The sequence below is a fragment of the Bubalus kerabau genome, chromosome X (genome assembly GCF_029407905.1).
Source record: "Bubalus kerabau isolate K-KA32 ecotype Philippines breed swamp buffalo chromosome X, PCC_UOA_SB_1v2, whole genome shotgun sequence".
Lineage (NCBI taxonomy): Eukaryota > Metazoa > Chordata > Mammalia > Artiodactyla > Bovidae > Bubalus > Bubalus kerabau.
Window position 1 is genome coordinate 131,956,262 of NC_073647.1, and position 25,690 is coordinate 131,981,951.

General features: G+C 37.7%; 1 long non-coding RNA gene and 1 pseudogene across 10 annotated transcripts in view; both read right to left on the minus strand.

Moving 5' to 3' along the window:
* Nucleotides 1-21,568, minus strand: part of LOC129639930 (melanoma-associated antigen B3-like) — a 92,001-nt pseudogene extending 70,433 nt beyond the window's left edge.
* A 1,803-nt stretch (nt 21,569-23,371) lies between these two features.
* Nucleotides 23,372-25,690, minus strand: part of LOC129639931 (uncharacterized) — a 76,918-nt gene continuing 74,599 nt past the window's right edge. For 8 of the 10 annotated variants that reach the window (XR_008708680.1, XR_008708685.1, XR_008708684.1 and 5 more), the window contains one exon: nt 24,574-25,189. This is a non-coding gene — a long non-coding RNA (uncharacterized LOC129639931). Of the gene's footprint in view, nt 24,075-24,573; nt 25,190-25,690 lie in introns of those variants that run through there. The other 2 variants (XR_008708679.1, XR_008708683.1) reach the window with 2 other exon arrangements.

The following is a 25,690-nucleotide window of genomic DNA, read 5'->3' on the forward strand; positions in this document are numbered from 1 at the left end:
AGCCACCTAAAAGGGGATCCAGAAAAGCAAAACCATAAAGTCCCAGGATAGGAAATAGTCATTTAGACCCATCTGTTAGAAATTCCTAAGACATCTAGCAACTACACATAGGCAGGGTTTCTTCTTTCTCTTCTCTTATCCTCCTTCCTTCCATTATTCCTCCTCTTCTTCCTTCTCCTATCTATTGTTTCTCTCCCATACTCTCTTTCTCTCTGATGAAAATAATAGTCAGTATACTGAATTTATGGGCAGATCTGGCCCTAGGTAAGATTGTAAAGTGGGAGAAGATTGTATGTTATTTCTACTGACATCGTCAGTTTTTCCGTGCTATCCGTTCATCCCTGTACCCATCACCTGCTTGCTACCCACCATATCCTGGGCTTTATCCTGCCACCTTCCTCATTTTTGTTGAAACTTCTGCTCCAACACCCACTAGTTCCTCAGGCTCTCTCTCATTTTTGTTAACTCATAGCAAGATATTATGGAGTCAGCCCCACTAGTGGCACATTAATCTTTAGACAACCTATTTAAGACAATGATTCAAAGGAATAAACTTTTTAAAGCTGAACTGAAACAAGAAATGATGCAGATTGGGACAGAAAAGTTGGATCAAATTTCTTATCAAGTTGTTTACTGTGAACACTGTATATCTATTTCCTTAATCACACAATACAGGAAGGTTATCTCCTCAAAACTCTATCTCTGATAGTAAAAGTAGCTAGTGGAGAGAAAATCAATGTGAAAAAGATCATTCTTGTTTACTGACATGAAATATTATTAAAAAAAAAAAAAGAAAAGAAAAAGGGCAAGACAATGATATTTTGAGATGGAAAGAGATGCAAAGAAGTATTATATTCCAACTGCAAAAATACATGTCCAGGTAAATTATTTGGAATGGACTTCTGAGAGAGATAAACTCTAAAGTGAAATAAAAGCTGGGCTGAATGGCTTATGATCTTCTGTGCCCTGGACAGGTGATATATATATATATGAAAAGTAACACAAAAGTTTTCAGGACAAAAACAGTTAATACAACCTTTTGGGGAAACTGGTTTCTTACTTTATTTGCTTCTCTGTCTGCAAAAATCTTAATAGGTCTTTTTAACTGGATAATATTCTAAGCTCCTTGTGTCTGAAGAAATACCCAAATGGTGTACCACTGGAGAGGAAATTCAATTTAAAACTGAGAATACCTAGGGACTGTCATACTGAGGAAGTAACTCAGACAAAGACAAAGATCATATGAGATCACTTATGTGTGGAATCTAAAGAAACAATACAAATGAACCTATTTATAAAACAGAAGTTGAGTCACAGACACAGAAAACAAACCTGTGGTTACCAGGGGGGAAAAATGGGCGGGGGAGTGATAAATTGAGAGATTGGGATTGACATATACATACTCATATATAGAATAGGTAAGTAATAAGTACCTACTATATAGCACAGGGAACCCTACTCAATACTCTATAATGACCTATGGGAATAGAATCTAAAAAAGACTGGATATATGTGTATGTATAACTGACTCAGTTTGCTGTACATCTGAATCTAACACAACATTATAAATCAACTATATTTCAAAACATTTTTTAAATAAAGCAATCCAATTAAAAGTGAATGAAACATTTAACAGACACTATCAGTAAAGATATTTATGTATCAAATAAGCATGTGAAAGAGTATCAACACTGTCATTTATTAGAGAAGTTAAAATTAAAATACTACCACATAAAAGTAAACTGAGCAGAGTCTGGTGTCTCACAGATCCTGCTCTCCTCAGAAGCATAGGCCTAGAATCCTGAGGAGGCACTGTGAACACACTAATGTGATAGTTTAGCACCCATTTGGAGTCCCTTTTTGGAGAATTGTCCATTCATGTGAAAGGAGAGATTCTAAAGCTTCGTGAATGCCTCATTCAAAATACAGCAGTCTCCAACTGGATAATTTCTTAAACCACAAAACAACTCCACTTCTTCTTTTGGCAATTTAAGACTGAATCCAGGGGCGGTCCTAAGATGGCAGAGGAATAGGATAGGGGGAACGCTTTCTCCCCCACAAATTCATCAAAAGATCATTTGAATGGTGAGCAACTTCCACAAAACAACTTCTGAATGCTGGTGGAGGACACTATGCACCCAGAAATGCAGCCCATTCTCTTCAAAAGGAGGTAGGACAAAATATAAAAGACAAATAGAGAGACAAAGGAGTTAGGGATGGAGATCCATTCCGGGGAGGGAGTCGTGAAGAAGAAGTTTTCAAACACAAAATATTAGCCAGACTCATCAAGAAACAAAGGAAGAAGAATCAAATCAACAAAATTAGAAATGAAAATGGAGAGATCACAACAGACAACACAGAAATACAGAGGATCATAAGAGACTACTATCAGCAACTATATGTGAATAAAATGGACAACTTGGAAAAAATGGATGAATTCTTAGAAAAGTATAACCTTCCAAAACTGAACCAGGAAGAAATGGAAAATCTTAACAGACCCATTACAAGCATGGAAATTGAAACTGTAATCAAAAATTTTCCAACAAACAAAAGCCCAGGACCAGATGGCTTTACTGGTGAATTCTACTAAAAATTTAGAGAAGAGCTAACACCTATTCTGCTCAACACTTCCAGAAAATTACAGAGGAAGGTAAACTGCCAAACTCATTCTATGAGGCCACCATCACCCTAATACAAAAACCAGACAAAGATGCCATAAAAAAAGAAAACTACAGGCCAATATCACTGATAAACATAGATGCAAAAATCCTTAACAAAATTCTAGCAAATGGAATCCAACAACATATTAAAAAGATCATACATCATGACCAAGTGGGCTGTATCCCAGGGATGCAAGGATTCTTCAATATTTGCAAATCAATCAACGTGATATACCACATTAACAGATTGAAAGATAAAAACCATATGATTATCTCAATAGATGCAGAGAAAGCCTTTGACAAAATTCAACATCCATTTATGAAAAAAACCCTCCAGAAAGTAGGAATAGAAGGAACATACCTCAACATAATAAAAGCCATATATGATAAACCCACAGCAAACATTAACCTCAATGGTGAAAAATTGAAAGCATTTCCCCTCAAGTCAGGAACAAGACAAGGGTGCCCACTCTCACTACTACTATTCAACATAGTTTTGGAAGTTTTAGCCACAGGAGTCAGAGAAGAAAAAGAAATAAAAGGAATCCAGATTGGAAAAGAAGAAGTAAAACTCTCACTGTTTGCAGATGACATGATCCTATACATAGGAAACCCTAAAGACTCCACCAGAAAATTACTAGAGCTAATCAATGAATATAGTAAAGCTGCAGGATATAAAATTAACACAGAAATCCCTTGCATTCCTATACACTAACAATGAGAAAATAGTAAGAGAAATTAAGGAAACAATTTCATTCACCATTGCAACAAAAAGAATAAAATACTTAGGAATAAATCTACCTGGAGAAACAAAAGACCTATATATAGAAAACTATAAAACACTATGAAAGAAATCAAAGAGGACACAAATTGATGGAGAAATATACCATGTTTATGGATTGGAAGAATCAATATATTGAAAATGAGTATACTACCCAAAGCAATCTATAGATTCAATGCAATCCCTATCAAGCTACCAACGGTATTTTTCACATAACTAGGACAAACAACATCACAATTTTTATGCAAATACAAAAAACCTCGAATAGCCAAAGCAATCTTGAGAAAGAAGAATGAAACTGGAGGAATCAACCTGCCTGACTTCAGGCTATACTACAAAGCTACAGTCATCAAGACAGTATGGTACTGGAACCAAGACAGAAATATAGATCAATGGAACAAAATAGAAAGCCCAGAGATAAATCCACACACCTATTGGCACCTTATCTTTGACAAAGGAGGCAAGAATAAACAATGGAGAAAAGACAATCTCTTTAACAAGTGGTGCTGGGAAAACTGGTCAACCACTTGGAAAGGAATGAAACTAGAACACTTTCTAACACCATACACAAAAATAAACTCAAAATGGATTAAAGATCTAAATGTAAGGCCAGAAACTATAAAATTCCAAGAGGAAAACATAGGCAAAACACTCTCCGACATACATTATAGCAGGATCCTCTATGACCCACCTCTTGGAGTAAAGGAAATAAAAGCAAAAATAAACCAATGGGACCTAATTAAACTTAAAAGCTTTTGCACAATGAAGGAAACTATAAGCAAGGTGAAAAGACAGCCTTCAGAATGAGAGAAAATAATAGCAAATGAAGCAACTGACAAAGAATTAATCTCGAGAATATACAAGCAACTCCTACAGCTCAACTCCAGAAAAATAAATGACCCAATCAAAAAATGGGCCAAAGAACTAAACAGACATTTCTCCAAAGAAGACATACAGATGGCTAACAAACACATGACAAGATGCTCAACATCACTCATTATCAGAGATATGCAAATCAAAACCACAATGAGGTACCATCTCACACCAGTCAGAATGGCTGTTATCCAAAAGTCTACAAACAATAAATGCTGGAGAGGGTGTGGAGAAAAGGGAACCCTCTTACACTGATGGTGGGAATGCAAACTAGTACATCCACTATGGAGAACAGTATGGAGATTCCTTAAAAGCTGGAAATAGAACAGCCATATGACCCAGCAATCCCACTGCTGGGCATACACACCGAGGATACCAGAATGGAAAGAGACACGTGTACCCCAATGTTCGTTGCAGCACTGTTTATAATAGCTAGGACATGGAAGCAACCTAGATGTACATCAGCAGACAAATGGATAAGAAAGCTGTGGTACATATACACAATGGAATATTACTCAGCTATTAAAATGCATTTGAATTAATTCTAATGAGGTAGATGAAACTGGAGCCTATTATACAGAGTGAAGTAAGCCAGAAAGAAAAACACCAATACAGTATATTAATGCATATATATATATAGAATTTAGAAAGATGGTAACAATGACCCTATATGATAGACAGCAAAGGAGACACAGATGTAAAGAACAGACTTTTGGACTCTGTGGGAAAAAGCGAGGGTGGAATGACCTGAGAGAATAGCATTGAAACATGTATATTACCATATGTGAAATAGATCACCAGTCCAGGTTTGATGCATGAGACAGGGCACTCGGGGCCGGTGCACTGGGACAACCCTGAGGGATGGGATGGGGCGGAAGGTGGGAGGGGGGTTCAGGATGGGGAACACATGTACACCCACGGTTGATTCATGTCAGTGTACGGCAAAAACCAGTACCATATTGTAAAGTGATTAGCCTCCAATTAAAATACATTAGTTAATTTTTAAAAAAGTAAACTGAGAATAGAGTCCCAGTGACTGATGAAGAATGGCTGAATTTACATTCTAGAATGTACTATGTGTTGTCTACTAAATGGTTTTATACACACATATATAACACAGACCTTCAGGATAAAATACCCAGGGAAATACTTACATATATGCAACTTATTTTTCCTATAAAATAAATGAATATTTACTCATTAAATGTTTATATTAATTACAAGTCTTTTCAGAAACTTTAATGGTATATATCAAACCCCAGTGCCTATATATCAGAAAACTTTTTCTGTAAAGGGTCAGAGGATAAATATTTTAGGCTCTGTAAGAAACATTGTTTCTGTTGTAGCTAGTCAACTCTGCTATTATACTGTGAAATGTGTCACAGACAATACGGAGATAAATGGGTGTTTCAATAGAATTTTGTTAACACAAACTGGTGCAAGGATCAGATTTGACCCACAGACCATATAGTTTGTGAATGCTTACCCCAGATTATATTTTCACATAAAATTCTTTCTCCCTGGTACACATTTATTTCTTTTGGAACTCGGGTTCCAGCAGTACTGTGCAGAGCTGCAGCAGTATTCCTATTTTAACTTCCATTCCCTCTTCAACAAAGAGTTGAGACCTTCCTCAAGGAATAACCAAGAGAAATGATTCCTTTTATTATTTTCCTTTTTTCCACCATCCCTTGCAACTTTGCATGGAAAAGGCTACCTTTTGTCATGATCTTTCTAGTAAGTTAAAGGAGTTTCCAGTCTCTACACTTAATAAAGAATTGAACAGCTATGGTTGTCCTTAAAAGCCACTGTATACCTTTGCAAACGCTTGAATGATCCAACATGGTTATGATCCAACACATGAATCTATGTGTCTGGTTACTGGGACATGTTTGTTTCTGTCTCCTAAGCCCTGGGTTACAGATGCTCCCATTTGCCCTAAGTATTCGTCTGAGCAAGGGATCATTAAAGTGGATTTTCATCCTACCTTTAGAGGATAAGTGGTGGTGGTGGTTTAGTTGCTGGATTTTCATCCTACCTTTAGAGGATAAGTGGTGGTGGTGGTTTAGTTGCTAAGTCATGTCCGACTCTTGTGACCCACCCACCCCCCACCCCCACCCCATGGACTGTAGCCTGCCAGGTTCCTCTCTATATAGGATTTTCCAAGCAAGAATACTGGAGTGGCTTGCAATTTCCTTCTCCAGGGGATCTTCGTGACCCAGGGATCAGACCCTTGTCTCTTGCATTGCAGGCAAATTCTTGACTGAGTGAGCTACCAGGAAGCCCTTTACAGGACAGAAAAGCTCTCTTTATGTTGAAATCATTGACTTTACCTTTGTTGCCTCTTGCAAGTTAATTACAACAAAGCTCCATGTGTGCTAAGTCACTTCAGTTGTGTCCGACTCTTTGCAACCCCATGAACTATAGCCCACCAGGCTCCTCTGTCTATGGGGATTCTCCAGGCAACAATGCTGGAGTGGGTTGCCATGCCTCCTCCAGGGGATCTTCCTGACCTAGAGATCGAACCCGCATCTCTTATGCCTCCTGCATTGACAGGCAGGTTCTTTATCACCAACACCATCAGGGAAGCCACAACAATTGTGGTGTAATGGAAAATCCCCTCTGTGTTTGTCCCACAAATGCTCTATGACAGTGTTCATTTCTACATCTTTGAGCCAGGAAAGTGTTTTAATATTTTCTTTTGCAATGCATTTCATGAACACAACCCTATGGCACCAGACATTTGTTCTCAAAATTTGCTTGATCCGAATGCATACATTCGGAGAAGGCAATGGCACCCCACTCCAGTACTTTTGCCTGGAAAATCCCATGGATGGAGGAGCCTGGTGGGCTGCAGTCCATGGGGTCGCTAAGAGTCGGACACGACTGAGTGACTTCCCTTTCACTTTTCACTTTCATGCATTGGAGAAGGAAATGGCAACCCACTCCAGTGTTCTTGCCTGGAGAATCCCAGGGACGGGGGAGCCTGGTGGCTGCCGTCTATGGGGTCACACAGAGCGGACACGACTGAAGTGACTTAGCATAGCATAGCATGCATACATTTACATCAGCTACATGGATTGTTTTTGAAGACTGCCTAATTTCTGTCACATAACATTCCCCTGGTTACTGAATTCCACTTTCAGTGGACTTCCAGAATGAAATCACATTGGGGCAACACACACTGAAGCACTTATGGCATCTTATTAATTTTTTCCCCTTCAAACTAATACAATTATGTAAAGTTTAAAAATAAAATAAAATTTAAAAAAAAGAAAAAAGAAAAAAAGAGAAAAAAAAAACAGCAATTAAGAATTTCAAAGCTGGAATCTAAGGCTGAAGACTCTTGTAAAATATCTTTGCAGAAATAATGGTTATTTAATCTTTACTCAAAAATCTTACATTTCTAGTATTGGTTTATGTTGAGTAATGAACATAATGTACTAGAACATTAGTATAAGTATAAATTATAAATTAAAAGAACATGGGTGTGTGTGATGCACACTTAGAAAAGTGTTACTGATTAGAGTACGTGATCAGTCAATTCTAAGGAATTCAAAAGTCACTTAACGTTCTGGTTAAACCATCAAATGCCTCCTGGGGCACTGGTCATGTCTCTAGAGGGAGAGAAACAGGATATTATATGTAGCAATATGGGATAGAGAGTGCTTAGTAGACACAAGTTTGGGAACTCATGTTGACATTTTGATATAAATCACTCTACTGCTAATCATCCAACCCTATAGAAAGAACATACATTCTGGCTTTACTCAGCAGCTGGTATGTCATATCTTGCTAGTAGTTAAAGACTATGACCTCACAGGTTTCATCTTTCCAAACTTTGTCAAGATCCCTTAGATGTCATGTAATGTTATGTTGCATATAGTAGGCACTTTGCAGTAAAGATCACATCATCCAAATTATTCAGATAAGCATCATCTGGCTTTAAAGTTGTGTGACACAGAAGTTCACCCTGAGCATTGCTGCATTAAATATTACAGCTTCTAACTCAACTAGTTTGTAGCAACTCAAATCCATTACCTCAAATGGTCACTTGAATTGCTCAGTCATACTTCACTGTAATTGTGTAGAGGAAATTATAGGCTTTCAGAGAATTTGCACATTAGAAAACAAAAACACTGTGACAAGTGAAAATAAGAAAATCAAAAACTTTGAAACAATCCCCTTCCCCACCCCCACAAAAGTAATCAAACTTCTTACTTAAGCCTCAAACACTGGAGATAGAGGAATTTATCTAAATGATTCAGGTAAAAATTAGACTCAACCAACACATTCTTTGTCCCTGTGTTAAATGAATGATTCCCCAATTCTCCTTCATGTTTCCATTGTGGTATTTTCTGACAATACCACATGTGGCATCTCAAAACAAATATATAGGACTGCAATGTGTAACATTAGTGATTATCACAAAAAAACTGAAAAATGCTACAAGTTTTAGTTAGATCAGAATTGTGAAGTAGTTTATAATATATATATTCACCAAATTATACCTTTCTCTTCTAGGTTATTATAATGATGCTCACAAATCATCGACAAGCAGATTAAGGTCTATATTACAACTGCTCTATAGAAGACACATGTTCCTTTGTGTCCTGTATTTGTCTTTCACAAAATAACCACAAGATCCACTTATTGTACTAGTGTCTCTTAAGGCATAAATATAAAACATTTGTTCCTCTCACTGACCCTTTAGACCAACTCTGTAGGACCAATTCTTCCCCCACATAGGATGAAATTGCAAACAGGTCCCATAACTTTTACGATCACTGTTAAATAATGAAAAGGGATCTGGCCACATTTAGTCATAAGGTACAGTCTCAAGTTTACAATTAAAATGCCCATTGTATTGTAATGATCAATTCCATAGTCTCATTCAGTTCAGAGCTGAGTCTCTTACCTGGTCCAGTCCTCCATCACTCCTGGGGTATTATCTGGTTCTTCATCTTTGTCATCTCTACCCCTTCTCATATTTCACTTCCTTTGCTTCATTCTCACTCCAAACAAGCAGCCTACAGGATCAAGAAAAGACTGACTTGAATGACAGACCTATTTCCTTGATGACTTCCTCTGAATATGGCAGAGTCCTCATGCCAGTTATTATTCCATGGAATGTTTCTTTAGTGTCTGTGAGAATTATTTAGAAGCACTCCAAATGGAGCCATTGAAGTTCATCACTCTTGACTTTGAAAATGTCTCTACTATCGCTGGGAGCTGAGGACACTTCACTTAGTTTCTATTCATAAGCTGGGGCTGTATTCTACAACCAATCAGGCAGTAATTTTAGGAAAAATCCAAGGTAAGCCCAGAGAGGTTTCTTCACATGAAGTCCATTTTTATCACATTTTAGGCTACTTTAAAAGTTATTATTTTCTTTTACTTTTGATGGGGAGGCAGTGTGACCTCTGTGGCCTCCATATCTATTTGATAGATTTCTTTTTTTCAGATGCAAGTCTGTCACTTGTCTCTCTACTGCCTAAATTCTAGGAGGCACAGTTTTAATTTTCCAAATGCTGTAGTTAACTTTCTGCCATATTTATCATAAGTTCTTATTTTCAAAGAAATAAATCATTTTGGACCCCTCACTAAGAATATTTAAGTTTCTCCATAGAAGTACTACTATCCAAAAAAAAAGGTGGTGTTCATCTTTCCTAAATTTTATATTTCATGACATCTGAATGGTCCCACAAATAATGCATTATGAGATTTTATCTGGTTTTTAATTGCGTATAAGTGATGCAATAAAATTTGTGTCTTTCTGTAATTTGATTTCCACTCAGCTTTATGTTTTAAAATTTTAGAATTAATAGCATATTCACGATTCAGGGTTTGTATGATATTACATCACTGACTCATGATACAAGAATGTTCATTCATTTTAACCTCTACTAAGTAGTCCATTTAAAAATAGGTAACTAATGTATCTATACTTTCTATTTATAGGTTATATTGTTTCTAATTTTTCATGATTAAAAGCAATGCTGTAATAAATAATCATGCAAATGTTTCCCATGTTATGTTTTCTAATTTTTATAAAGTATATTCCTAGGAGATGAATAATCTTAAGGTAGAAACATCCTTCCCTGTGGTAAAGGTTGTCAAATTGCTCTTTTAAGTGACTGGACCATTTTCCACTACTAATGGCAGCTTGTGAAGGCCTTTGTTTTCCCAGATTCTTATTGAAATGTATCTAGCAGACTTCTGAAAATTTTGCAATCTGCTAAGTTTTTTTGTTGGTATTTTTCATCATTCCTAAACCATTAGTAAGTTTTTATGTGTGTGTGTTTAAAAATATGTTTGGAGTTTCTCTCCCTCTAGTTTACAAGTGACTCATATATTCTGAATACTAATCCTTTGTCACTTTTACACATTGAAAGAAATGGTTCCTGTTATTAGGTGTCTGAACTGTGAGAGTCAATCCCCCCTGCCAGGTTTGAAAATGCCCTGCAATAAGAAAAATACCCACCCAGCCCTGAGCCTGGCCAGGGTACAAACTGCACGGACTACTAGTGTTGCTTTGTAACTGTAGTTCTGAGGAGATCTGGGGTGATATATCACCATGTCAGCAATATTCACTGACAAGCAAGACTGATGATTTGCACCTGGTCTTGGTGAGGGACCTGGAAAGGGCCATAGGGGCAGGTTGTGCATCAGGAAGATGCCTACGGGACCCCTGGGACGTAAGAAATTCTGGTTGAGACTCCATTTTGGGTTCCTGGGTTCTGTGGTTTTATGTGCCCATGTAAGTGGTTTTCAATTTAAGAGAAAACTGTGTTCTTGGTCTAAAAGAAAATGTGTGCCCTAGTAACGGCCTTTGCAGAGGGAGGCCAGTAGCTTGGTTTCCTCACACCCTTACTCTGAGCAAGCCTCTGGCTGTGACCTGTATCTGTACTTTATTTATTTTTTTTAAGAGAATATGTGCTTAATTTTATTTTTTTAATGTAAATTTATTTATTTTAATTGGAGGTTAATTACTTTACAATATTGTATTGGTTTTGCCATACATCAACATGAATCCGCCACAGAGCCACAGTCATCAAGACGGTATGTTACTGGCACAAAGACAGAAATATAGATTAGTGGAACAAAATAGAAAGCCTAAAGGATGGGGAACATGTGTATCTGGACTTTAATGCTGGTGCCTTGTTGGGGCCTTTCCATGCAAGGAACTGACACATTTTTAAGTCATAACATGTTGGTGCTATGAGTCTTCTTTAGCAACTGAACCTTGTCTAATGCCTAATGTCTAATCCTTAGTACAGCCTGTCATTTAATACTGTTTACAACAGATTTTGAGTTTGTTTTGTTTTATTGGAAGACTCATACAGCATGTGGGATCTTAGTTTCCTGACCAGGGATTGAACCTACACCCTCTGCAGCAAAAATGCAGAATCTTAACCATGGGACCATCAGGAAAGTCCCAAGAATCATTCATTTCTGTAGTCATACAAATATAAAGTTTACCACTGAAATAAAAGCATTAAAGACTGTTTGGTTTGTATTTACAATATGAATATGGTGGTGCTTTAGTCACTAAGTCGTGTCTGACTCTTGCGATCTCATGGACTGTGCCCACCAGGCTCCTGTGTCCATGGGATTCCCCAGGCAAGAATACTGGAGTGGGTTGCCATTTCCTTCTCCAGGGGATCTTCCTGACCCAGGAATCAAACCCAAGTCTCCTGCATTGCAGGCAGATGATTTACCAACAGAACTATGAGGGAAGCCCAATATGAATATACCTATTTACTATCTGAGACTGTTTCTTAGGGAATAAGTGAACATCTCAGGATATTCCAGAGAAAGTTCACAAAACATTAAACAGTGCATCAAAGCGTCTTAGTTTTACTATATTGGTAACTGCTATAGTTTAATAGTTCCAAGGAGTTAGAGGGTCTACTATCCAAGTTTCCTTAATAGTAATGAGCAACTTGCTTGGACTGAATACAGATGGCACACAAATGTTCATGGTGGGAAAATTCTCTCAACATAATATTCTGGTTCCAAATAAATATTTTCACATGATGTTTTGCTTTGTAGCATATAATTATGATGTTTGAGACTGCTCTACATGTGAAAAATAAAATGGAGAACAGAGCCAATTATCCAGAAGACTAAAAAATTAAAATTGCTTTTTTCAGGACATATCAGACAAAAATATGTGCTATGTATGCACATAAAAAGAAAACAATTTGTATAAAATATGCAAACCCTTTAGCTGTAAGAGACTACTTCCATATTTGAGAGAATATATATAAATAAAAATAAAACACATTTCCATATATGAAATACATTTATAAATTCTTATGTATCTAATGAGGTAATTACTTGCATTTGAAATGCTCTGATGATAGTAAGAGTAGCACATTCAAAACTCCACATTAATTCAGTTATTGTTAACCAATCATTTGATAATCCATTATTTTGCATGTTTCTATATACTAGACAGTAGACCAGAGACTAAAGATTATGGAACAAATCAGATATAGTGGAGAAGGCACTGGTGACCCACTCCAGTACTCTTGCCTGGAAAATCCCATGGACGGAGGAGCCTGGTAGGCTGCAGTCCATGGGGTCACTAAGAGTCAGGCACGACTGAGCGACTTCATTTTCACTTTCTTGCACTGGAGAAGGAAATGGCAACCCACTCCAGTGTTCTTGCCTGGAGAATCCCAGGAATGGGTGAGCCTGGTGGGCTGCCATCTATGGGGTCGCACAGAGTCGGACACGACTGACGCAACTTAGCAGCAGCAGCAGCAGGAGGAAATAAAGACAGATAACTAGACTGATTCAGTGGAGGGAGAGCTTTCTTAACAGGGGAAATTGGGAAAAGCTTCATAAAATAAGTGGCAGCTTCAGCTGAAACTGAACAGTTAATTCCATTATAACATGAGGAAAAGATCCAAATAGACAGTTTTCCAAAGAAGATATAGAAATAGCCAAGGGTACATGAAAAGATGCTCAATATCACTAATCAGAGAAATGCAAATCAAAACCACATAATGAGATATCACCTCATACCTGTCAGAACGGAAGTTATTCAAAAAGAAAAAAAAAAGGAATTAACAAGTGTTGGAGAGAAATTAGAGAAAAGGGTACTCTTGTACACTGTTGGTAAGAATGTAAATTGATGCAACACTATGGGAAACAGTATGAAGTTTCCTCAAAAAAATAAAAATAGAACTATAATACAATCTAGCAATTCCACTTCTGGGTCTTTATCTGAAGAAAATGAAAACACTAACTCAAAAAGATATGCACCCCTACGTTCACTGCAGTATTATTTATAACAGCCAAGGTATGGAAAAAAACTAAGTGTCCATCAATAAATGAATGAAAAAATTGTGGTATAGGTACACAGTGGAATATTACTCGGCCATAAAAAAGAATGAAATCTTGCCATTTGCAACAACATGCATAGACCTTGAGGGCATTATGCTAAGTGAAATGAGTCAGACAGAGAAAGACAAATACCATATGATCTCTCTTATATACAGCATCTAAAAATAAAACAAAAAACCAAGCTCGTAGACAGAACAGCCTCTGGTAGCTAGAGGTGAGGGTTGGGAGTAGAGAGGTAGCAGGTGTGATCAGATAAATGGGTGAACTTATTTTTTTCTTTTAGTTTAAGTAAATTGAATAATAATTTTTTAAAAAACTAACCAGCAGAAGAAACATAATGTTTATTAAGGACAGTTCCCTGAAGGGGAAAATAACAGGGATAATGAGACAAATAGTCTTAAGGCACCCTGGGGCTTCTGAAATAAACTGGCTCTGGTCCACTGATGTAACTGGTGGAGAAATGGTTTCATCATACACAATTTCACAAAATGTATTCTGCTGTTAAAATTCCAAATACATTTGAAATTCTCTTAAAAACAATTAAGATGATTTGGAAACACAGTTTTGGCAAAGAATTTCTAGAGGAGAATACAATATGAGTCAAATTATGAGTGTGGAGAAGGCATAAGCCATGGACTCAGAACAAAAATATTTCAATTTGGATGGATTACAGCATAGAAGGACAAGTTTAATGTAAACTTGACTAGAAAAGTGTTATAGAATGAGATCAACGTGGACCTTATATGTGAGCCTTTGGAATCCAACTATGTAATAACATAGGAGGAAACATGGAAAGTCTTTAAGCAGCAGAGTGATATATATACTTTCTTGGATTTAAGATAAATCCAGAAGTCTTTATCTTGGAACTTCTGACACCAATCTATACCTGTGCTGTTCAATACAGTAGCTTCTAGCCTTATGTGCACAGATTTAATGTCAATTAAAATTAAATAAAGTTTCACTTCCTCAATTGCATAAGCCACAGTTCAAGTGTTCAATAGCTCCCCTAATGGCTACCATATCTGACAACAAAGATACTGCAGAAAGTTCTATTGGCTATCACTGGGGAGAGCTATAGCTCTTACCAATCTTGTTTATGGCTACAGCAACGGATACTGAAGGGGAGAGAAGAAACTGATGAGATACTTCAGATGATATTTTGAAACTCAATAGTAAACTAAGTGGAAAGGGAAAAAAAGAGAGGGGACTTAGAAATTGGCCACTGGAAAGTCTAGAATAAAAGTCTAATATTTGGTTATTATCTATATATAGCTGGTATATACTATATATATACCAGCTATATATATATAATAATAAAATAATAAAATAAGTAGCTGAAGATATTCAAGGGAGAGACTTTGGGACTATAGAGAGATTGCTTTTAAAACCACCATTAATGTGTTAGGAAAGCAAGAGGAATTAAAAATGAGGTAAGAAAAGACACACTAGACAAAACAATGGAGAAATATGAGAAACATAGTAAATATGATCAAATAAAAGAAAGAAAATTATTTCAACAATAGAATAACTCTGTTCAACATCAAATTTTATTCTGATACATATTATTCTTGCCATAACATTTAAATGAATCAGGACATTATTTAAAATATGGCATTATTTAACATATAGTTCATAGCTTAACCTGCTTTAATACATACTTAATAACATAAAATAAAGTTCTTCTAATTTAATGTCATATTCATAAGTTGGTTAATGGATGGAGACCTGATCTACCTTCCATAACATCATCTAATAATATTGATGCATGAACAATTGTTAACAAATTAATGACAGCCAAGTGCTTCGAGCTGCTGTATCTTGCCTTCCTTACTGTCCATCTGAATATTTTTTGTACAGGCTTTTAGCCTACTGATGTAATAGCTGAAAGAAATAAATTTACACTCACCATTCATCTGCAGTTTGTCTAACTGGAAATAAGTCATCAAAATTCTTTTTTCTATTTCTTCAGAAAGGATGGCCAAAGATACTGCTTAGCATTAGAAAGGAGCCTCTGCATTCCCAAGTTCTCTGAAGTTACATAATATATATTCTGAATGTGCTGGTCATCAAATTGTTTAGTCTACTGTACAATAGCATTGACTCCCCTGAAAATTCCATTAAGAAATACCTCCAGAGTGCATCTGGCCTTGGTAGATTAGACTGAAAACATGCTGACAGACTCGCATGAGCTAGGAATAAGCACTTGAAAACAATGGGAAGGATTACAGTTTCTCTTGGTTAGTGTGTCATTTTTATGTTTACATTTTAAAATCTTATAGAAGAAAATGAAAGAAATTAGATTAAAATTCTAACAAAACACATTTAATTAAACTTTATCTTGAAATATTATTTGTCTGGTGTTATACAAGAGCAATTTTTGAAGAACTGGTCATATTATAAAATGTGATTCCAATTTTATTGGAACCTAAATCTAAGTATCTATTATTTAATGTTTTAAATGCTTCTTTTAGTTAAAAAAATAACATGAACATTTGGCTTAAGTTATGAAAAACTAAGACATTTCAAAAGTGTTATTTTGCATTAATCAAACTACATAATTTAAACATCTTTCAGATTAAGAAAAAAAATTTTAAATACATACTATAAAATACTGGACAGAAACATATACATATTATAGTGGTTATCTTTGACATATTTTTCCTCAGATGTCCCACCTGTTCCAAAGAGTCTATAAAAGTCATGTAGCACTCCTAAAGTAAGAAAAACAATCTATTTTTTGTAAATATAATAAACATCTTTTCTTATCTATACACTTAACAACCAGAAGGTGGATTTTGTTTGAACTGTTAAAGAAACTGGTCAAAGAGAACAAACTTTCAGTTACCTGTAAGATGTGTAAGTCCTGGGGATTGAATGCCCAACATGGTGACTAGAGTTAATCATACTGTATCATATACTCAAAATTTTCAAAGAAAGTATTAATAGATCCTCAGTGTTCTCACCACAGAGGCAAAAAAAAAAAAGATAACAACAAAAAAGTGATATCCATGAAGGGAGTTTTGAGTAGAAATTACTCTGAGATCTCTGTTTTAAGTTGAGTGATGAGAGGTGTCATTTAACATGTCTGAGTTATTGTTTGAGTTAAACCAATAACTTTTTAAAAAGTATTTGATTTCAAGAGCCATACTTTTGATTGATAATGATGTTACCATTGAGTATTTGTGACAATCAGGCACTATATTAACACCTTTAAAAACAGTACCACCTTTAGTATTAAAACAATCCTATAAAGTCGTTATCCTTATCTCCATTTATGATATGAACAGTTAGCCAAGGTAACAGTAGATCAAGTAGCTCCAGGATTTCAACTCAGGTCTGATTCAAATCCTTAGCCCTTAACTGTTATAGAGGCAGATCCTGGAAATACTGTGGTTCCAAACCACTACAGTAAATCGAGTGTTGCAATAAAGTTACATGAATGTTTTGGTTTCCCAACACATATAAAAGTTATTATGCTTACACTATACTGTATTGTACTAAATGTGCAGTAGCAATATGTCTTTAAAAATGTGCACACCTTAAGAAATGCTTTATTGCTAAAAAGTGTGGGCCGTCATCTGAACCTTAACCAAGTCACAGTAACATCAAATCACTGATCACAGATCACCATAACAAACATAATACTAATGAAAAAAAAAAAGAATTACTAAAATGTGATACAGAGACACGAAGGGAGCAAATGCTGTTAGAAAAACGGTACCAAAAGACACTCTATGCAGAGCTGCCTCATATCTTAAACTTTTTTTTTAAGGCAGTATCTGTGAAGCAAAACAAAGCAAAGCACAATTAAATGAGGTAGGCCTGTATTTAGTTCCTTTAGAGAAAGCAAAGCAAAACTGTAGACACTAGACAGTACAGAAAAGGAAAAGGAGGAAGATCTTTCTAACTCAAGGCCCAAAACTCAGAGAAAACCTTTTGGTGACTTTCCTTGCTGCTTTACATTTTATTTCAAAATGATATATTGTGTTATAGGGCTTCCTTTTGGTGACTTTCCTTGCTGCTTTACATTTTATTTCAAAATGATATATTGTGTTATAGGGCTTCCCAGGTGGCACTAGTGGTAAAGATGCTGCCTGTCAATGCAGGAGATGCAGTTTCGATCCCTGGGTTGGAAAGATCCCCTGGACTAGGAAATGGCAACCCACCCCAGTATTCTTGCCTGTAAAATGCCACGGACAGAGGAGCCTGGCAGCGTAGAGTCCATGAGGTTGCAAAGGGTCGGACACGACTGAGCACACACACAGTCATATCGTGTTACAGATCAGGGGTCACAAAGTACAGTTACGTTTGGCCTACTTTGTAAGCATTCCTTTGTATCATTCAACGTTCCCTTGTTGCTTTCAGTTATGAGAAACTTGTTTGATTTTGATTTCATCTTGCCTAATGATGAAAAAGTACAAATGGTTTTGAATTCTACTAGTGTTCATGTTAACCATTACTAATACTTAAATAGATATTTCTTCAATTATTTATGCATCACTTACTAGTCTTCCCTGTTTCTGAAACGTGCCTGGCATGTTCCCTCCTTGAGGTGTAGGCACACTTGCTCTTTTCTGTCCTTACTATTCTGACCCCAGATGCCTACAGAGCCCACTCTCATACCTCCTTCAGGTCTTCAATGAAATGTCACCTTCACAGGTAGGACATATCTGGCCAACCCATTCAAAATTTCAAGTGTACAAACTCTTCTCTCTCACCACTTCTATTCCCCTTCTGTAGTTTGTTTTACTTTGTATTGTTATCATCTAACATACAATATATTTTGACCTATTTATCTTGGTTACTGTTGGTCTTCACACACCAGTATGCAAGCTGTATATGAAGGCAGGAGTATTTTTCCTGATTTACTCACTGCTTCACTTCCAGTACCTAGAACACTGTCTGGCAGGTAGTAGATATTCAATAAATATTTGTTGGCAAATGAATAAATAGTCATCAATAAAATTATCATATGGTGGTCCTTCTCCCTCCTTCCCACTGAAATGATGGAACTGAATCATAAAAGTAAAGCAGTACTTCATACAACTGAAAGATATTTAGTAATTCAGTAGATTTAAGAAGTAAGGACAATTTCAGGTTTCCTAAACAAAGATAAAACACTACCAGATCCTAAATTCCAGTGGAATGGTTAGTGGAACGTTGTTTTAGGCTAACCTTCTAGTAATATTTCAAATTCTTGGTAGAGCAAGTGGAAGCCTGATGCATCACCCTAGTGGGTAAATTTACCCAGATCCTACATTCAAGTCAAGTTCAAAGACCCAGAGTGCCTTGACTGATTGGGAGCCCAAGTCATATTGAATGGTGACTGTGCCATGCAGCCAGGATTGACTGCAGTGACTCCTTCAAGCCTCTTCCTAGAGGGAATGACAGCCATTTACTTGGATGTATGGGCGCTGGGGAAAATAAAACTCTAAACTTTGGCAAACTATTAGATGTTAGGTATGAACTGTCGCTAATTCCTGGGGAGTTGTAATGCCACCTTGATCCGCTGATCAAAGTGTAGACTCAGGGAAATCACATACAGAATGAATCTCGGGCTACATCCACCTAACAGTGGGTTCAGACAGACCACAGACTTAGTCTGTGCTTATTTCCTTAGTTACTGAAGAGATATTGGCAAAGATTTATGAAGTATCTAGGAGAAATCTCACATTGCTTCCTGGATGCGTGGAGTAAGAACTATTAAGAAAAGAAGAGCCAATTTGACGACTGCGGAACTGTGTCTGTCTTCCAAAATAGTCAGCCAACACGTTACCACATCAGAGGATTTCAAAGATTAGTGCCACTTGTGTGTGTCATGTGCTCAGGCATGTCCAACTTTTTGCGACCCTATGGATGGTAGCCCACCAGGCTCCTTTGTCCATGGGATCCTCCAGGCAAGTATACTGAAGTGGGTTGCCATTTCCTACTCCAGGGGATCATCCCCACCTAGGGACTGAAACTGCATCTCCTGTGTCTGCTGCATTGCAGGTGGATTCTTTACCACTGAGCCATCTGGGAAGCCCCTTAGAGACTGGTGCCCCCTGCAAAAACTTAAAAGGTGCAGCATCAGGAATCTCATTTAACTGGCCTGTTTCACAGTGCTGGGGCATCTCAACACTGACACCTAATACAGAGCTAACCCAACAAACACTCTTCTCGATACGTATCAGTACAGCAAATCAGAAGTTTGCTTTCCCCTGCCAAGGGCAGCAGTCTGAGTTCCTTGTTTTCTCTAAGGACAGCATCGCTGCCTTGTTTAAAATACAATGCTCTGCTGCTGGGGTTTTACTCGCATCCCTCTGGCCCATTACACTGATCTTGCTAACTGAATCTTTTCACAAAGAGGTAGCCAGCTCCCTAGATGCCAAAATATAGGCCTATCGGCCACATCACTGAAGTTACTAGGCATCCATTAATCTATGGCACATGGGGATAGTCCCTCTAAAGTGAGAAACAAGTTCCAGCAACTCAACTTTTCCACAATGAAGCAAGCAGTGTAGTTCTTAGAACTCTGCAGTCATACATTCCACATTTATGACTGCTTTTCTGAAGAATTTAGGTAACTCAGAAGCTAGCTGGTTTTGAGTAAGGCTAAAAATAAGAGAGAGTTCACAGTCAGCTCAGGCTGGCATTCAGAACGCCTTGGCACATGACCTCAGGATGCTTCCAAGTGTCTGTGGCATGTAGGCAAACCACAACAAAAGTCAGACACCCCGTCTGTTGGAGGAGGGCTATGCTATATTCTGCCAAAAACTTGTCCATGTTTGTTGGTTTGCAACACAGTCCCGTACCAGGAGGCCAGGGAGACTGAAGAAAGAGACGGCCACTCCAGATTGGTAGGTGGCAGGTCAAAGTAGCAAAGGAACTTACCCCCGAGGCTTGTCTTGGGTGCCGCATAATGAGATCTCCATGCCGGCCCTCCAGCATCCTAGAAGCTTCTGTGGCCGCATCAACGGGGTTCAGCCGCAAATCCAGATGGTCTCAACATAGCCGACTCTCTCAGGGCTGCGCCTTGCAATGGCTCCGGCTGTTGGGAGCAGCATGCGGAACACACCTCCCACCACCACCACCACCAGAAGGGGTGGAGCCTCCGACTGCCAGGCTACACCTGGAGAGTCAATCAGAGGTCACATCCTCTTGACCTCCTCCAGCAGCAGTTGACCATCAACCCTTAATTGGCTCTAGACCTCAATCGAGAATGAACATCCGAGTATGGACAATCAAGTGCCCAGGTGGGCTCAGCTTCCCATTGCAGATTTACATGCTATCTGACCCATATTCTCATACATTTGAATTTATGAGTATTCCATTTCTTTAAAGGAAAATGAAACAGGATACCGGATCCAAGCAGCTTCAATAGCAGAAGTAACTAAGAGGAGCACGGGCTCTTAATGTCCCCACTACTCTGGCTTAGCGACCTCTCCCTCCAACCCACATCTCTGGCTTCCAGGGGGGCATTCCTGCAGACAGGAGTCAGATAAAGCATGGATCTGACTCGTGAATGAGTTTGCCTGCATGCTGGAGGCAGCTAGAAGCACAAGGTTCCTACATCACAGCCTCACTGAGGGAGAGCCTTGCTAAACCATGGGGAAGGGAATTCCCGGGGCAGAACCTGCAGTTCACTCTGTCCTCTATTTGTTTAGGAAGAGAGCTTGTGTGTCTGCAGTGAGTTACAGGCAGTTTTGGTAGTACATGCTATTGCAGTTTTATTGGGTTTTAGCTACTTTTATTCCTCTAAAACCCTATCTTCCTGCATATATTCCTTCCTGACACTATGAAAGGCTCCTGAATCACCTTTTCCTCCCCCTGCCTCCCAGTATTTGGGGAAGTAAAAGGATTCCCACTGTGGCTTGTGGTTTTCTCAGGGTTCCAGCACTTCTGTTTGGTCCTCTTAACCCTGTCCTTACCTCTTATATAAACCCTTCAGTAAATTCAATCAGACCTTTTAATAGCTTTAAATAGGTTAGCTTTAACCTATTTTGAGGTAACCCTGCCTAATGCCAATGTGATAAGAGGTGACCAAAACTGCTCCTTTCTTTACAAGAGAAGTCTAGAGATCTATTGAAATAGAAAGTTCTTAAAAGAGTCGTTGCTGTACTAGACTCTAATAATTAGATCATTCTATAAATACAGTTTAGCAATGAGATAAAGCCTATGTGAAAAATAACCAATTTAACCACCTCAACACACCTGAAATATTATTGCAGGGAAAAAAATGGGATAACAGTAATTTTTTAAAGTATATTTTATTTAGAAAAACAGTAAAGAGGAATTAACATATAGTGGTTACTGGCTCCAAGCATGTATCATTTCTTTATGAATAAGAATGGTAATGGTTGGAAGTGGAGAGAATTTTTAGTACACACCCTCTTATGCCCACTGAGGGAATTTTTCTTGTCCACTTCTCTTTGTGAGTGTGCCTCAGAGAGTGGCACGTGAGTATGGACTACAGATAGAATAATCACTATGGTAGTTAATTACAGAACCCTGTTTGCCAGATGTTGGCTTTCTCTGGCAAAAAAAAAGCAACCAGCGAAAACTAAAATGTGCTTTTTTAAAAACACTTCAGTTTAGGTACTCTCTTAAATGGTAATAATTGAAAGAGATTTCATAGGCTATGAGACCTGAATGTGAACAAAAACTTTTCTTCTGAATCTTTACAACCAATCTGGAGTAGCTTTCCATTTCCCTTTATCTCTGTTATAGGGCACAGGGGAAAATAAAGTCAGGATAAGCTCATACTTTGATCTGTTTACCTCAAGACCCAGAGAAACTGCATCTTTTGGGAAAGGTGCAACATCACATCTGTATTTGAAGTCTTAAGATTCTTAGGACTGAATTCATTTGGTCAACAAAAAATTATTGAGCACCTATTACGTGTCAGGCACTCCTTGCACCACTGGAGATCTAGCAACAACAAATGTTGCTTAGATTATAATAAGGCTATGTAAAAAGTAAATAAGCAAAGCATATTCCATGTGTTGGAAAATATATGGAGTAAAACAAGGCAAGGGAGATGGATAAGGATTTTTGAGGAATGAGACAAAGATCCCCAAATTAATAAACTGGTCAAACAAACTCTCACTGAGAAGATCTCATTTGACTTAAAACCTAAAAGAAGACAGGATAAACCATGGGGATATCTTCAGAAGAGCAGTCCAGGCAAGGTCTAATAAAGTGATTTACATCATCCTGCCTTTTTCCTCATGGACCTACAGGAGGACTTCCCTGGGAAACATGCATAGTAGAATGGCTAGATCATAGGTCACATACATTTAGCTTGATAATGTACTGCATGATTGCTCCACAGAATGTGTACTAATAGGACAATACATCCTCATCCTCACTCAAACCTGGCATTTTATAGCTGTTTAAATGCTGCCAATTTGTTATTATTACAAATTCTGATTGACTCACTGTTGTTTCAATTAACATTCTGGGAATGAATAGTATACTTTGAGCAACTCTACCAATGCTATTTTCGCATTTTGGATTTCCTGTTTTGTAAATTGTTTACTTATCTATTAGAGATTATATGTTTATATTTGTAGCTCTTTCTTAAATAATTTAGATACTAATCACTTGTCTGTTTTAGACATGGTAAAAATCATGTTAGACCATTTCACAAAAACCATGTCCATGGTGACTGAAACATAAATCTTTACTTGTGATGTAATACAAATGGTCAAAAAATGTCACTGTGATTTTTATTCAGTAAACATGCAATAACCATCTATTAAGTGTGGAACTCTAAAGGAAGAGATTACATCCCACTAGTCCCACCCACCCTTTCCTAGACTCCAAAATCACTGCAGATGGTGACTGCAGACATGAAATTAAAAGATGCTTGCTCCTTGGAAGAAAAGCTATGACAAACCTAGACAGCATACTAAAAAGCAGAGATATCACTTTGCTGACAATGGTCTATATAGTCAAAGCTATGGTTTTTCCAGTAGTCGTGTGTAGATGTGAGAGTTGGACCATAAAAAAGGCTGAGCCAAAGAACTGATGCTTTCAAACTGTGGTGCAAGAAAATGACTTTTGAGAGTCCCTTGGACAGCAAGGATATCATACCAGTCAATCCTCAAGGAAATCAACCCTGAATATTCACTGGAAGGACTGATGCTGAAGCTGGAGCTCCAATGCTCTGGTCACCTGACGTGAAGAGCCAGCTCATTGGAAAGAACTCTGATGCTGGGAAAGACTGAGGGCAGGAGGAGGAGACATCGGAGGATGAGATGGTTTGATGGCATCACCGACTCGATGGACATGCTTTTGAGCAAACTCCAGGAGATAGTGAAGGACAAGGAAGCCTGGCGTGCTGCAGTCCATGGGGTCACAGAGTCAGACATGATTGAGCAATGGAACACCAACAGTCTCACTCACCCAGGGGTTATTATCTGAGGAAAGAGAACCATAACTTTAATTAAAGGCAAAAATAAGTGAAAGAAATGTCAAAACACTAAAATGGGAATATAGGAATTGAAAAAAAAATGTATTCATTAAGAGCAACTTGTTGAAGTTATGAATCTAGGGAGAACAAGTCTTCATTCTTTTGTGAGGGATGGAGTCAGCCTTTTTACTCCTAAATAAAATTAAAATAAAATAAAATAAAATGCTAGTTCATATTTTAAAAATCGTTAAATATTTTAGCCTTCAAATATAGTACTTTAATTAAATCAATTTACTTGAACTCTTCCTTGCAAATTAATGTATGTATCACTGATAAATATTGGCTTTGAGGAATTAATTATATGATTCAGTAAGAATCATTTTGAATAGGCAAAGTCATTTCTCTTCTGCAAAATTTTGAAACTTACTCTTGCAGTAGTCTGCCGTATTTCCAACATTTTTTTTTTCATGAAACAAAATTACAGCAGTTCCTAAGGGACTCTGTAATTACAGATTTGTGGGGTATTCTTTTGGTTACAGGATCAATTTTATTAACTAAATGACAAATTTAATTAAGCTAAATGAATATACACATTTAAACTGGTTATCATTTAAAATTCTACTTTGCTTTGGATGCTTTCATTGAAATGGAATTATTTTATTTCATTTAAATTAAAAGAAAAATGGTGAGATTCCTGCTATTCTGGCATTCTTGACAGTAGGCACTCAGACCACATCATCAAGAATATCTAGGGTCCCAATTTATCCATGTTGGCTTAATTCTCAGAATACCTTCCTTCGAATAGTAGCCCTAGATGTTAAACAGTGGTTCCCCAAACCACAGCACCAACATCACCTATGCTACTTGTTAGAAATACAAAATCCAAGACGCCACTCCACATGGACTAAGTCAGAAACTCTGGGGACAGAGGAGGTGTCCAGCAGCTAAGTTTGAACAACGTCCCCGGTGATTATATTGCATGCTTAACACTTGAGAGCCCCAGTGACTGCATGTGGGATAACACTTGCTGTGCTTTTTGACACCAGAGGATCCTCTGTTCACCACTGAAGTTTCAGAGCCTCCAGAGCAGCCAGTATCGCTTTGTCCTGTCATTCTGGGAGCCTAAAATGTGCATGCAGAAAGAGCCACAACTGTTAGTTACTTCAGCTTTCTTTTGCCTTGTTATTTTCAGAGAATACTTTTAACAATAGATCATCTCTGGTCATATCTTGAACCAAGCAACCAAATGGCTATTTTGGGATGAGCAGACTTTCTCGGGGAGCCTCTTTTCTTTTAGAGGTTTGAAGACCACTCACTGTGTCTGTAATGAGTTTACTGCTGAGCTGGCCTGGATGGGGGCAAAATTTCTGAGGTCCCCTGCACTTGGCCTGAAACATTGGGAAAGCTATCTTTCTCCTCTAATGTGTGTGGAGAAAATGCCTTGTCAGGGTGGCAAGTCTTTGCACCGTCTTTCACCTCAACTCTTTTATACTGCTTAGTTGAGTGACAGGTTAATGCCTGCAGAACCAGTTTTGGCCCAGTTCTTTTGCAAGATCACCTGCCACTAACTTTAAATATAGGGGTATTTTGGAGGTATGGATTCAGACTTTAGCATCTCCAACA